The 16,612-nt window shown below is 40.7% G+C and overlaps 1 long non-coding RNA gene across 2 annotated transcripts; it reads left to right on the plus strand.

The window, feature by feature from the left end:
- Window positions 1-9,610, plus strand: LOC111267273 (uncharacterized). Of its 2 annotated transcripts, none has more exons than XR_015313734.1 (2): window positions 1-107; window positions 8,730-9,610. It is a non-coding gene; the product is annotated as an uncharacterized LOC111267273 (long non-coding RNA). The 2 variants fall into 2 exon arrangements; XR_002684508.2 differs by lacking the exon at window positions 1-107 and adding an exon at window positions 7,531-8,353.
- The last annotated feature ends 7,002 nt before the right edge of the window (window positions 9,611-16,612 follow it).

A 16,612-nucleotide genomic window follows, 5' to 3' on the forward strand; every position in this document is an offset into this window, starting at 1 on the left:
TTCGCATGTTTGTGTTAGTTCAGACGTTAACGACGACGAAGCGTTCGCGCATGAAAGGAACTTTGCGACCTTCGGTTCTCTGAGACCGGAAGGTACGGGGCCTTATGGTTAGTTTTAAAAATTCTATTTGAGATACTGCTCGACTACGTTTAATAGGAAGGGATACGTTTTCATCAAAATAATATGTCGTTGAATAGAGTGTAATATACATGGATGCATGCAGGTGGGACTTGGGGGTTTGAAGGTCTTTCTTCTTTGTCTAGTTCCATTTTCGTTTGTGTTTTTTGCAAAAGAAACGATTATTTATCTCATACTCATTTCAACAGAACATTAGAGGAGAATATATCTATACCATTACTAAGCAGGAACAGTTACGGTATCTCTGCTGGAGTTCGTGAGACGATAACTAACATTTCCTAGCAAGCAAATACGTAGCTTCCAAATATTCTGATTTAAATATGGCAATATGTCAACCCGACTCATTTGCTGTAAACTTCCGCAACAAAGACAATTTCCTGCTTGACTCTATCAAGTCGCGCAAGTTGCACTTACTTGCATAAGGAACGCGCAAAGGCATACAACAGTACAAAAGAGCGAGCTTGTTTACCGAATCAACACCAAACATAATATATGTATAACATTTGACTCAGTCTATCCACAAACACATATGTAAAGCAACAATAGGAACAGTAACTTCGACATCGAAGTCCATGCATACCACCGCGTTTACTTCATTTTTGGTACCTTTTCCTATCGTATTTTATGGCGACAGCAAATGGTAGGACGTATTTCGGCCCTGTCTACCTCTAGGCATGTGGCTCTCCCCGTCATCTGGTCCGTATCGGCCGTGGGGCAATTGTGCTAGACTGTGCTGTTTCAAGACTGTAGCTTGGCTTGTGAGCGTAAACAGGTTTGCTAGTAAATGTTTCAAAGTTTGTATGTCGGCCCTTTACTCAGTAATGGTGAAAATACGGTGCTCTGTTGAATTGTTCGCTGACGTTCCGATATGTCAAAACTGATTGTGAAAAGATTACAATCAGCGACCAGATCGGCTTCGCAACCTCGAGAACTGAGTGAATTCGGTGAACGACTTGGCCTGCTTTCTCTTTTAACGTACAGGCAACCATATCTCGGATTTCATCTGTCAAAGATAGAGTATAAGAATAGCATTATCAGCTTGTTCGAGTTTCTAAGCGCTACTTCCATCGTCGTTGCTCCGTTAAATTTTCGTAATAGGTTGAAGTCTATGCTTTTTAATTTTTCTTGATCATCCTCACTATACATGTATTAGGTGATTACCTTATTTGTTGAATTATTTGTATATTATGTTACCTTAAAAATGTAAGTACAAAATTAATAAAAAAGAGAAAAAAGCCGTGTTTTGTATATCTACCGGCTCCCGTCAAGTATCGATGTTATTGAATATGTAGAAATATAGTTAATATTATAACACTATTTTTGTTATTTTTACCTGTAATCTATTGAAGATATAAATTACCCGATGTGAACCCTTTTCAGTCGATTTCACCTCAGCCACAGTTCCAGGTCAATGCTGGCAAGCAAAACACCATTTATTGTAGAACTTTCATACCTAAAAGCCGTCGACATGTATGTGTGTGAAGGGCTACACATTCTAGGCCATAAAACAGACGTTTACAAATAATTCTAGTAGGACGGGCAGTAAACGGATCACCTCGTGCTGTTCTTATCACCCAACTTCGATTATCCACTCCCCGACATTTGACACGCTTTAATGGCGGTCCTATAATTGTATTTTTTGTTTCGAAGATCTACTCTGCCGTACACTCGAACGGCTGTCCAAACGCACAGTACGTCGCGGCCTTCGTGTGGTCCCGTTTTGAGGGGCGTACAACTGTATGTCGGGCTGTTCCATACAGGGATATTTGCACGATGTACATTGCTAGCGCAAAGAAAATGGAGCTAAGCCAACTGAACACGAGTTGAAGGTTCGAGCAGCAATTTGTATTTAGTTTAAGCATCGTGCCCTTTACTTCAATGAATTTTATGTACAGGGGAAAAAATTCGTGCCCGACGTACTTGCCAGCAACATTATGAAAACGAGTACGTGAGAAATAGTAGATTAGAGACAGAAGTAGACGCGGCTGTAGAACGAGTAAAAGAGGTTGCAATTGCCATTGTGATGAAGAATTGATGTGACTGAATTGACGTGTGGACGCTAGTTCTGTCTGAGTAACTCTAATTCTGTTAAATTCAATGATGTTATATTGTTTGTGGTAAATGTAAGTTTACAGTGCCTGTGGAACGTCGTTACACTTCTTCATGGGGATTGTCACGTTATCTCTCTTGCTTGTTATTACTAAGAGGAGAATGTTAACTACAGTGTCTCATGTGCAGTCGTCTATCTAACAACTTAAATTTCCCAAGATCAAATCAACGATCCCTAACATCGGCAACGTGATGCTCTTCAATTTTATTGCCTCGCCCTTTCAACCACGATAAACCAGGCAGCCAATTTTGTCAGATGTTGATTGAAGTTTTTTTATGTTGGGCAGTTAACATTTCAATGCACCATGCATAATATAATGTGACTGTCGATGTTGCGAGTCTTTCATAACTTCTTTATATATAGCCCTTCTTTCACCAGTCATTATAATCGCATATTCGTATCCACAGTAAACCCTAGTCCTCATAATGATATTGTTTTGCCCTTAGCCGTCACGTAATAGGCCACCATCAACGGGACGTTGACTCGACCGAATGATAACATATGAAACAAGTAGACGCACAGCATAGAGAAAAGCCCAAAAATGAAATAGGAAATGTCTATGATAAATGGAATCGATCTCATTGGTTCTACGTTAGCATTCATACATCTTGTGATTACATTACTAGCCCCTGCTTTTACTTGGCGTACTGGAGCCTTCCTTTGCCTCTTAGTTTGCAGATCCAATAAGCGCGATGACTTTGTCCCCAAGCATCTCTCTTTCACATTTCTTTAGTCTATAACTTGTTTTTGTATAAAATAAAAGCCTACTACTACTACATATTCTTATCGTAGTTTTCATCAGCTACTCCCATTCGCTATAACATCACACGCATTTCGCCTCGAATTAACTGAGTATCTGCTACACACGTTCTAGAACTATAGCACTTAATAACACACAGACGGATCTATACGCGAATCCGTAGTCACCATGTACACTTGCACCTGTACATGACATGTCATGTACAGGCTTTCGCTCTATCAATCTACTGCTCGACGCCAAACAAGGGAAGATGAAAAGCCATTTGAACCGCTGGCAGGATTCGCCGCTGCTGTTGGTGTAGGCTGAATGGAATAGACAATACGATGCTAAGAAGATCGTGGCAGAGAACAAGGGAACATCGAAGAAAACGGACCGCAGTAAACCGTAGAACCAACCTCCTTTTTACGGCTGCGTACATTACGCCTGTAACAGTGCTGATCTTGACTTGAGGGCCGAAAAACGAGAAACGAGGCTAAGCTGGACTCTTACGTCGCCATCGCGTAGGGGCGCCGCGTGATCAAATATCGTCCAGTAGCGTTCGACTGCTGTTCCAGTCGGGATGCGTGTAAGCCAAGGTGCCCTACACACCCCTTGACGGGCCGAGTGAAGAGGCAACAAGTGTAAACGTAGAAGGGTATAGACTACCGTGGGGTTAAGTGAACGATAGTTATGTCTCTGAGGGCTTAAATTAGCGAAAAGCCTAGAAGCGTGCGGAGCAACATGAGAGCTGATACGAGCGCAGATATATATAAAAAGGGAAAGAGGTTTACGAAAAGAAGAATATTAACACCACGTACGTCGATGGAGCGGCACTGGACCGCAACCGGTTGGGCGCCTACGTTACCCCCAAAATGGCGATGAAATACTGGTGAGGAGCTTAAAGTGCAATGGGAACGCGTTAAAGGACGAAGCTCCGTTGCTTTACTAGAACAAAAAAAGAGCAAAACATTTGGTAAGCTTTTGGGTTTTTTCAAAGCACTGAGCCCGTGGGACTCAAATTTTTCCGGCACATCTGTGCCCCTATACGTAGGATACGAACCAGTGGTTTTCGCTGATTTTACAGTCAAAAATTTAGCTGGGAACGGCCGTTGCAGAATCGATGTAAAAACGGGTCTGTAAAGTCTTCTTCCTTCGATCCTATCTATAGGTTAGAGGAAGTCTGGAACGTCCTAGATTAAGGACGCAGCCTGAAATGTTATTATTATTTAATATCGTAAGGAGAAAAGGATACATAGGCATATATGCATGGCTAGCTGTACTGCCTCGAATACTATTACATCTCCTATTTTTTGATATTATTTTTCTGGGAAGGCTTCTTTAAATTGGGTAGATGGTATGTTCGAAGTCGTGTATCAAATTAAAACGACATCAAATCCGGACAAATATAAATGCGTTGATTATAAGCATATAAATGGGTAATGCTGTCACCATTGTATAAGGTCGACCTTCAATGGGCCCTGAATAGGTTGCGTTACGAATTATAGATGCCTTGCCTTGCCTTTCAACCGTCTCGGAATACGACGAACTGGATAGCCATGTACCAATAAATAACATGGGCATGCTGCCTTCAATATATACTATGTTGGCGGAGTATTATACAGGGATCCGCCTTCGGAAGATCAGAAACCTCGGTATCAGTTTTTTCCTTTTTACAAACATACCTACCTTGCTAATTAATTGTCGTGATGAATAATTAGCACAATGGATTGTTACTGCGCATAGCACCGTATTATGTGATGGAAAAATGGGCAACTAAATATTGATTGCTGTTACTCCTTACAGACTGAAGCACAAGCGACCTGAATCACGAGCCTTCAATGACTATATTAAGATAGCTTACAACGAATACGAATACCACGCTGATGTAGCACAAACTCCCCTGTAATCAAAACTATAATTATCACGATCTGTTATATTTTCATTGTATTAACAAGTACGTAGACAAACCTCCGACAATCAGATGTTGTCAGCAGCCAACAACGCCATAAATCAGCTTTGACTGATCACGGAAGATTTAATAAAGTTCCTATCAGCGAGCTAGAAGCCGGCATCCTAAAATCTATTTCAATGACCGTCCGTTCCGTCACGGGCGACCTTCATTTTCTACCATTAAACCAATGACCCAAGTTAATTCGAGCCTATAAAACGTGCATTTTCAAGAGGATGTGGCCAACCTTTCCTTATTGCATCCGTACAACCGTTATATCCAGTTCTATTTGACGCGAATTATTATGGGGGGTTTACAGCAATAGGGAGGCCGTGCTCCCAATTGCTACAACACTCCCTATATACCCTAATGTATTTGTATCTATTCAGGTGATTGCAAACTCGTACACCCCAACTATAACTATTGAAAGCCTTTCTACTAAATAATCGTTGGGTAGTCGTCGTCGCCGCCGTCGTTGTCGCCGCCGCCCATCTTTCCTGTTTTGGTTTCGCTAAATGTAATTACTGCGTTTACTATGCGTCAATAATCATTAGCGGACTCATGTGAGGACATCGCACCGAAGTCTTCTTCCGATGTGCTGATATTGCCCTTTATATACAATACCTTTTGTCGTATTCTGATTGTGATCCAGCAGAGGACAGCGAAGAAACGAGCTTTGACAACGTGTGAACCGCTACCCAGTTGTGTAATATTATATGGATAAGAACAGCATATCCGATGCTTGGAAATTGATTATGGGCCTGTTGCATAGCTTGGGCCTCGTACAGTGACGTCTACAAACAGAAATACACATGGATAAGAATTCTTAATTGTAACTGTAGATGTTTCGTAGACTCGAGAGATCATGCACTGAAGATCGTAATTTTTTCCTTCAACGTTAATGCTCGTAATTTTGTATAATAATCGGTTCCTGCTGATGGATTGCAGATCACTATTAACTGCAAAATCTAAGACTGGTTCACAACTTGGTTTTGTACTGCTAAATTGACGATGGTCTTACCAAGGCAAATGCGGAAAAGCCCAGCCGTTGGGGTTTAGAGCCACATTTATCAGTCCGCGCTAGGTAGGCATTAGCTTGAGCCGCATCGTGTGTCAGTAACATTAGCCAAACCACTTCAAATCACTAAAAGTTTAATCTAAATTGGGCCGTATTAATTACCTACCCCCTCAGCAAAAAGTTGAGCATATGATACCATGTGCCAGTAGATTGACAAAACTATAAAGCAACAAACCGTCTCAATTGTATTCTGTATACATAAACGTATCGTATTTTTTGCCCCTAATGTGGTTTTACAGTATGTGTGTAAATTAGCAGACGATTTGCAAAGAAATCGTTGTCTATTGAAGAAGAGAATAATAGAATTTGTGGTGAGCTTATTCAGTTCCAACCAACTTTTATTATTCGTTCTCTAGACTCGATATAATCTACGTTTATTAATATAGCTTGCCCGCATGTGCCCAGCGATCGGCATCCTGCAGAATGAATATCGTTAATTCTTAACAATCGAGATGACAAATGTACTCATTCATGATCGTTAAGGTTAATTGAAACTGGTTATCCTGAACAGATGCCCTAGGAATAGAGTTAGGAAGACGTCCTTGTCGAAAGGCATCAATAGAATAGTCTTCTGGTCTCAAGTCGGTTGCAGCTTGAGTTCATTACGTCAAGTCTGCAAGTGCGGTTCGTTAGAAAAATACTGCGTTTTTCATGGAGAAGCCTGCCGGAAAGACTGTCAGAGATCTACACTCTCCTTGGGCTAACCCTACCTCGAACGGGATACACTTGCGACATTGCAAGAAAAAAAAACAGGCACGAATTCTATCTTGGACGCGCGCCCATAGAAGAATAGCTCTAATCTGATAAAGATAGCTATAGTTAGAGCTGGGCTCTGCTAGCATGTTCCTCTCGAGCCAAACGCGCGAGCCTCGTCTTTCTACACTTCACCTTGTAATCTCTGTAAAGCCACTTCTGCCTCAAAGAATCGAAGGGCAACCGAACACTGGCCTACAAGACAGCCCGGATTAGCAACTATATTATGTACCGCGCCTCAACTTCATAACACACTGGTGTTTGACCAGCCACAGTTGGTGCAGTTGGCATAGGGGCTTCGTGGGACCCTTCATGAGGGCTGGTAGCACTGTGATCAGTAGGAACTACCATCGCACCCTAAGTGCCAATCGCCCTTTGGAATAACTGGAAAAAGCACTCAGGCCTTATATAAATGAACTTCGAGAGCCGTTCGGCTGCCTGCCGGCGCACGAAGTGTATCATTCATGCATTCGTGTTACACAGATGAATCTTTATAGTGATATGCTCATTGCAAATGTTGTTGGCTAATGTGCTGAATTTACAAGCCGTTATTACGATGTAAGGGTCATAGATGCTGAGCAAATGAAGAAATATTTTCGGTCCTTTTCGGAACAACTGAATATAATTAATAAGTTAGATATAAAATTAGGGAGACTTTTTATAAATAGAAATCGATTCTCCTACCTCGTAATTTCATGATAAAAACGTTGTATTGTGAATTTTCGCTTATTTTTTTTTATGTCAAGCACAGCATATCCATGAGGAGCAGGTTTCGCAATAATTTCCCAACAAACTTGATCATAAGAACTGCCAGAGCCACTGAATTCACCAGACGAAGTAACAATTTATCGCTATGGTCTCTAAGATCAATACAGTATAGAGCGCCATTTTTCTCTCATAACGATTTTTGGTTTAGCCCGACCGGACCGGCAGTTCTTCAGAGGTCACAGGTTCTCCTTCGGGGAAAGGTCATGGTTAAAGTGAAAGAATTTTATAGGTCATGCAGGAATTATTAGAAGAGAACATAGGTCCAAGGACCCAATCTAGTGCACCTTAGTGGACATATAAAGGGGTCCCCTAACTTTTCTATTAGAAACTGCCTGAAAGACAAATACTATACTGATCGTTGAAAGTTGAAAAAAAAACATTGAGTGGTCGTACTTGTCCAATAGTTGTTGACCGTATTATACGAAAATTGTATTCAAACAACTGTTATAAATTCTGATTGTTTATTTGTTTCTTTCCAGAAATAACACTGACTTTACCCGCTCAGGGCTCATTTAATATATACCCAACTTACTTTCGCATATGTATACCGTCAGGAGCTTTTATTATATGCACTATAGATTTAAAACTTCAGCGTTAATTCTCGATTTATGGATCTCTAGTTTAACTGGCTTTTCTCATCTAAAAGTCCACCGATGTGGACAACAGTGTAAATTTATTATTATCTTGTCTAAAGGTCTTCCCAGGTCGCGAGTCACCCATGACCTGTGTCGTAAATTCCCTTATGAAGATCCCTACGTAACAACCAACTAAGGGTTGAAGATATCTACCTGTATCACATTTACGGGCCTTACTGGTATGGTAAGTAGTATAAAGTAACCACAGCCAGTATGGATTCGTCTGTTCGTCCCGTTAACACCAATGATATTGCCCTCTGAAAACTACCTAATATCTTAGGTGGTTTTTAGGCATCAATATCATAAAGTTCACTTCCTGTGGCATTTTTTACAAGCGGTCGCAGCCGAGTACCCGCACTGCGGCTGCTAGTATTAATGAGCTCCACGACCCTACAAATTACGAGTGTATAACGTAGTGACGAAAACAGTGTTTTCGTTGCCCCGTACATACCCAATAGGCAATATAAAACAGACTAAAATGTATGTATGTACCAAACCTGAATAGATCAATAGCCGTAAATTCTTGTTCAACGTTATTATTACTAGGACTTTCTTTCCAGAGTGGCCGATTGCGCCGATACCATTGAACTCTTCTAATGTCTTTACGTTGGAACCAAATCGAATTGGTCTGAGCTACTTCCGAAACCCAGAATCCTGATGTTGCGGCTGTAAAAACCGTATCGTAACAAAAATCTAATAATACCAAACCAAGAAGCCAGAAGCGTCTTCATCGTAGATTTCGGAGGCATAGCGTTACCCCACTCAACTGCTAACGGGCACTACTGCAGCACCGATACTTGGAGACTACTTATTCGCGCAATGATCTTCTAACACCATTCTCATGTCATTATGACTGTCTCTGCCGATCGCGTTCTTATGGTGACCATGAAGCACTAATATCTAAAGCAAACCTGCACCGACTGAAGATCTGTCTAGGTGGCTGTTGTTAGCAAATTTGAACTACGGGAGGCAAAACAGTCGGAAGTTGAGGTCGGTTTTGAGAAGGGTTCAGACTGACAGGTTGAAAAATATTTATCGCACAAATAGTTTGTTCTTCGGAGCCGTAGTGATAACTATGATGATGAATGTAGATTAAAACTGAATAGATCCTCTACTGAAGCTGTTACGTACATTTCGTACAGATCGTAACAAACAGAACGTGCGTATGAACTTCATACTTCATATCTTACGTCCGGTATGGCCGTCAGGTGGCTAGCCCCTAACAAAGAGTGAACTATGTCCATGGTCGGATTCTCTAAATACGTTACTCAAATACTCAGCACGAATACTTTCTATTCACACGAACCTTCATGCATTGACTTGCAGCCTATCCAATTGATCGATGTCAGCAGATATTGTAATGACAAATACTGATATATAGCAAGCATTACCTAGTGGCTTACACGTATAAATAAACACTCGGGCCGTATCCATAGGTTTATATTTGTGTTCGTCAACATTACGACACATATAAAGAGAGGGCATTTGTTGATGTTTATACTTCGCCTGAGTCACTGCATGATGTAGTGCTAGGTACGTTAAGCTTAAGCAGCTTACGGCAGCTTTAAGCAAAATCTGCTGATTCGTTCTAACGAATCTTTTCATTTTTCTTAGCAACCAGTGCTTTGAAGCGAAACAAATCGTCGATCGTTTATGCCAATTTAAATGTTTATTTCCTGTTCTAGCTTTGTTCAGTCTTCAATTCATGGGTTTCTCTGTCTACCTATTAGGTAGAACGATCGGCTTGAGGCCGAACTTAGCCTATCATTAAGACTAAAACAAATGATAGCGTCTAGACTTGCGGCTATCATTGCGCTTTATTGGCTGTACGTGCATGTACTAGTAGTAAAGTTTTAAACAAGGTTTCAAGGCACTTTTTAAGATAGGCGGAAACACCTGGTGTGGTAAGGCCGATGCAACAGGCCTCTTGGTGATGTCCATCGTAGCTGTTATAAAGGTTGGGGTGTTGCTAGAAGCGCTTTATGCGAGGTATTACCGGACTATTAGGGGGAACGCAAACAGTTTGATTTGAGAGGAACTGACTAAGCAGGCTGCGTTAATGTCGATATGCCCTGATAAGTTTGGGCAAGTCAACTGGTTTGTTAAACACAGGATGAAATTTGTTAATTTAGGTGACTCCGGTTTTAATTCTGTCAGCAGGGCATATGGAGGTTTAGAGTGCGATGCAAGTTTCTATCGAAGTTAGCCAAATTGTTTTTTTAAGCAATTTTGCAAACTCTCCTTTTTTCAATATCTAGATGCGTTTGTCGTAAAGTATTTGAGATTATCGTATTTGTTTGCTCGTGGTCTTATCAATAATTATGATTCTGTTTCCCGAAATCTCAAGTCAGGCTTTGGTCATTTGTCAGTTACACTTAGCCAGTTCTCTCGGCATTAAATACTCGAGTTCATACACGTTTCAATTTTTAGGTCCGGTACTGCCTTGGCTCAACAGGGTTTTCACCCTGTTGAGCCAAGGCGACCACTATCACTGTGATTACTGTTACTGTTATTGGCTTGGCAATGCAGGCTAATCAGATAAACAATGCCGGTTCCTTGCACGCTTCTGCCAAATCCGCCTTGGTAACGGCCGAGCCGCCTTTGGCCATTCCTTCTTCCCATGAGGTCCCTTTATTCGTTGATTAATTAGCACGTTTTTACAACCCGCGCACCCTGCATGCCATGATCGTACCGTCTATACGAGATCAGGCAGTTTTCGTGTTTAGCAGCCGTCCGCAGATCGCTCATTCGATAACAGTTTGGTGTATGTCGTTGACACTTTTATACTTTTTTTTAACACTTTTTTTTTGCTGGCTCAACATTTAGGTAATTTTTACCGTTACCCGTTAGAATTTGTAAAAAGGTATTTTGTATATATGAGCTTAATAAAAAGCATAGTCACTGAAACGGAGATTACAAAGTCTCGTCTGTCGAAATCTCTCGATCTTGAGAAAGCGTATCGTGTAAATATGTTCACTACAGGAATAGCTACTATTTATTAAAACGTAGGCCTGCAAAAATTACGTGACTGATAGTGCAGTAGGTAAACTTTTAGGAAAATAGGCACAGGTGACATGGTAAGGTTTAAATATTCGGTTAGTGTGTTATCACTTAGGCCACATAAAGTCAGCTTAAGGCAAATCTTCTATTGACTTTCATAGCTAGTGTATATTTTTCGTCCTTGGGTACACTCATCATACTCAGATCATGCTTGCACGTATATAACTAAACCACTTGGATGCCATACCATTTGCCGCAATGCCGACTGTTTGAAATGTAGTTTCCTCTCTCGTACATATCCAACTTATACTGACAACTCCTAACTTTTGCTTTTAGAACAAACCGCTTCTTGGATTACTTCCTGCATTCACCTCGTCACTCTTTGTAAGTGCAATAGCGAACTGTATACGCACAAAGTAACCCTTACTTTTGCTGAACACACGCCACTGTGTTCCAACTTTACGTATATGATGACTCTCTGATCTCGCCCCTTGATCATTTATTGTTTTGTCTAATTTCAATATAACTGTGTATGCTATCTTGCTACCCTTATTGGCCGAGGCGTTCGAAGTTCGATTATATAGTTTTTATCTATTCCGCTTTTGTAGGCACTATCCAAAAAGCTGATCGATTTTAAAAATACCGCGCTCGTTACTAGATGATGCTCGTTCAAGTCCTACAATTACCTCAAGCGCTTGTTTTCACCTGAACTAACATACGAGACAAAGGATATTGGTAATTTGCTTGCCCTCCAATCTCTGAGTGGAACGCTTAATATATGCGATCATGTCTGTCATGTAATACGGATAAAGCCTGCTGATTAATAATAGTAACAGTAATTATAGTAATAAAAATAATATTAATAAGGCGTGGTTTAAAACTATTTAGTGGTTTAAAGTTTTATAAGTAAAAATGTTTCGAAATTATATCAAGTTTTCATTTTGTACAAAGTTTCATTTCGTGCCTGCTACACTTGAACTTCGTAAATCGACACGACGAGTAAAAGGGCTTTTCGTGTTGGGTCTCGTTAGTCCGTTGGAGTCATGCAAGTCGTGAACCATTCAGTCCAATCTAGCATGTGGAAACCGAAAAACTTTACCATGGTACCATAAGGATATAGAAAATATTGTCCTCAACAACAAATCAGCTCATCTCCACATGCTAACACGATTGCATCTACAAGCTAAAGGCTACATTGTTTGCTGAATTTCTGTTTTCTCTCCAAAGACTATACTGCGAGAGTGGCTGTTCTGTTTGGAATATTTAACCCAAAAGCGATAATCTCTAAGGACCAAATGATTAATGGGACAGTTGTCTCAGATGTACACCTCATTACACTAATCTCGTGTATCCTGTGCGTCTGGTGACCATCCTATGGCAAGCCTTGTCTTGTGCCTTACGTTCAAACATCTTCTACTGAAAATCGTAACCCATTGATCTAGTCTGGTGTTATTGCTTTCGTAAATATTCTGTCTAATACTGATTTCGTCCATTACTGCAGATATATGCTGGATATATCTTATTGAAACGTAATCCTCATTAGCATCGTGGTTCCCATAGAATAACGTGTACGTCGATTGCTCCAAATATAAAAGTGAGCAACAACTATCAACGAAATGGTAACAGCACCGGCCTAATTAGATCTCTATTTGTCGCATTTCCGAGGCAACTTTTCAGGTCTCTGTCGACATACATAGATACACGAATTGGCTACCCTAATGGGGGCTAACAATGGAGTGGCGTCAGACTATGACCCTCGCAGTGGTGCCGAATGTAACACTCGAGATATCTTGCTATCGGCTATGGTCTATGAAGGATATTTCTTTGTCAGGAAGCAAGCATCGCTGACAACGTTCCTTCCATTAGTTGTCACCAACTCGGAATACCGAAAACCATAAGTTAACGCATTGCTCCACCAGGTCTCGTTTATCTTTTGATTTCGATTGCACTCCTTTGATCAGCCACAAAGAATGAAATTTGTCCAGACCCCAACGCAGTAATACGTTTTACCTATTATCTCGATAGCGATGACAACGTCCATTGCGCATCTAAATCCTCCGGACGATCAGCTAAATCATTGTAAATAGAGACTCACAGAGCGGAGGGTTACAGAACCTAGGACACGCTGTTTTTTGTCAGGAGGACAATAGCTTCCGCTTCTATGTGTTGGAAATCTTTTTGTCTACCGTCATGCCTGTAGACGCCGGCCATTTTATCCCTTCGCCCAAAGCAAACTGGAAAAGTAGGCTTGTATAAAGATATTCAGAACCCACACGAATCCGAGTACGAGACACGAGCACATACTGCTCAGGAGTTACTTAAAGAAACTAAAGGAACAAAAGCGTAACTCACTAGAAAGAGCGATTACTCCAGATGGTGTGTATTTGTGGATACTTTGAGCTGGGCGTGACTACGCCGACTTATTCAAGGTTTGAGTCTGAAAAAGGCGGCGGATATTAAACCTGCATTTAAATTGAATCCATGTAAAAAGTATTTTGCTTTTGGGAAATGTAGAAAATTATAGCGAAGTACCAATGGTAGCGTTCGGAGCGTTTTTAAGTACTTTAAGTAATAATTTTAGCTATCAACCGTACAATCTTTGCTCGACTTTAAATATCTAATTGCGAGATTATTTAGCATTTAACAACAACAATTATAGTAAACATAATATAAAAAAAAAGCAGTTATCAAAACGTTTTTTACCACTACCGCTCAAAGGCGCCATACTGTGCGTTATATCGAAACACGTAATAGAATATCCCTGAATAGGTGCTTTTCCCAAGACCTTATTATGAGCAGGTGAATGAACGGGATAGGTCGAAAAGTTTAGTTGCGTTGGAATGACGAGTATACTAAGCAGGATAGAAAACATGGTTTAGTCCTGCTTTACAAAGGATAATTTCCGGGACCGATTCTAATTAGACTATGCGCAGATACGTACCTAAATATATGCGCAGTGAATACAGGTTGATATAATTTGTCTATTTGCTAGTTTTGTTCTTATTGGCCATCACAGGTTACCCAAGCAGATAAATATTTGTAGCTCTACTCTTCAGAAGTTCATTGCCGATAAAGCTAAAGTATCAGTTAGCTAGATCTATCAAATACATAAAAAAAGGTGTGATATAAAAAAAATGAAGAAAAGCTGAGTAATAAAATTGAGAGAGAATTCTAACTATTTTTTCAGCAGCTTGCGAAAAAGATAGGGCAACATTAGAAATTACTGATTGGCAGCGGCAGCATTTAACAACCAAATCTCTCACAAACCTACTTCAACATCCTGGTTTGGTCTCTAATACAGTCGCGTGTGATAGACAAGTCGCGGACATGATCCCAGAAGCATCGGCTTTTTCTGTTGTATAATAATGTGTAAAAAGTAAGTATCAATGAAGTGGTAATTAGTATTATTAAGTAAAAGTTGGTGACTCGAAACCTCTTTGCCGCTATGCGGGCACCCATCATACTAGTCTGTAGGTTTCTCCAATCAAGCGTAACCAAACTCTGCAGTATTCTTGCAACCCCGCAGGCTACCACGCGAACAAATTTACGTTCTCATACGAAGACCTTGTTTTAATTTTACCTGCGCCACAGAAGCGGCACTTCAGAATGAATTTCTTTGTTTTCCCCCGAGAATGAAGATTAAATAGACTAGAACTGCGAACCACTCCAAAGACGACAAACGGGGTTGACAGTAGCCCAGCTGCGTACTAAATTATAAAAAAAAAAAAAAACAGCCATGGTAATAGTCCGCCATATTGCCGGCTAACATTCCAACCACGAAAAAGGAACACCGATTGTCGTGCATTGTAGCAAAACAGTTATGCTTAAAAATATAGCATTATTGTTATTATGTGTTACACGTGATGAAGACAGCGCCAGTTTCTTCTTTTTATAATACTACTTATTATTGTTCTCATATTGTTTTATGTTTATTTGCGAATATCTCTTCAATAGCCAGCTTTTTAGCCTATAGGTAGTTTTTGTGGCCGTTACGCTGGCTCCTTCTGCCCTTTACCTTTCAGACTATTCGCGCTTGACAAACGCCGTTCACGAAATGACGGACTTCGTAACGGGTACGTTAATGGCTCAGAGTTTGTCAGGAGTCCACTCTTGAAAAGCAGTCTGTTGCAAATAAATAGAGTGATTGGTTGAGGGTAGCGGGTGTTAGTGGCACCAGGAAATTACTAGGCAAACTCAGTGTGGGCACGAAGTTTATGAGTTGCACCGAAGCTCCAGGAAGGAGTCTTTTCGTGATTTAGACAAAACTTTAAAGCCGGATAGCTTGCAGCAAAATCGCGCATAGAGATTGGGACGATACCCGCACATGCACTGCGGCTTTCTATTATCGCATCCTATGGGAAACTATCCTGTTGTTTCTCAGCTTGCCGAAGAAACTATATGACGAAGAGTAGTGCGTCATCGTTAACTGCGAAGATGTAATGTGGGGTTCTACATCTCATTTCACTGGCCACACTCAGGGGCCACGCACGCCGCCATTATCACTAATGCCGAAGGCTACTGAAGAACTCAGGGCAAGGAGAAGCAACGAACTGTGGCCACGTGTATCGTATAATGGAGTCTAGCCTCCCACCAAATGGAAGGCTGTTATAGATGGAAGGGGGAGTAATAAAGGAGAACGATATCAGCAGCGTTCGTGTGACATCAGAAGATCGTGACGCAAGTAGCGGATTTGTGATCGATGTTATTAGGCAGATGAGAAATAACATAGTAGGAATTTGGAATACGTTTTTAGGCAATCGACGCACGAAAAGATGAGGGTTCGATTTGCTTCCTTCGGTCGCTGTTTTTGTATGGACAGAAAGCAAGAAGTGATAGATAATGCGTTCTAAATTGTAGTTATTTCAAGCAGCTTCTGTAACGGTACTATCAATAGAAATGACAGAGTATAGCGAAAAGTTGCTTCGCGGATGAATATTGCTTATGCAGATTATTCAGGTACCACTCGGCCTTCCGTTTGACCAAGAAAAAAGTCGAGAGTTCGTCTATTTTCGAACTCTGATCTGTCTATAACAAAGCGACACTCAAAGCTAAGATGAGTATTAACTTTATATTGTTTTCATACAGCCTCATTACTATTAATCGAATAGCTCACCTACTTAAATTAGTGTTAAGTCCAATTTGTTAGCGTGTGTAGTGCCACTTTCTTATGAATTTGTGTCTTTTTTAGTCTGTTTGTCCAATCACTTTAGTAACCCTATGGATAGTTATCAGAAAAAACCTTTCGTTTGATTCTCGTAGCAGTTCAATTCAGGCGGAAGCATTGAGATAAGCTATAAAACTTCATTCCGGAAACAGTTCACCATTCTTCGAACGCCAAATACCCCTGCATTTTCTTCTTCTTCATTATTTTCAAATCCCTTTCCGCTCGTTTATGGTTCGACGCTCACAGGCTTTTCGATCTCTCTCTATGCATCTACCTCAA

Source organism: Varroa jacobsoni, unplaced genomic scaffold (assembly GCF_002532875.2).
Source record: "Varroa jacobsoni isolate VJ856 unplaced genomic scaffold, vjacob_1.0 scaffold_1166, whole genome shotgun sequence".
Lineage (NCBI taxonomy): Eukaryota > Metazoa > Arthropoda > Arachnida > Mesostigmata > Varroidae > Varroa > Varroa jacobsoni.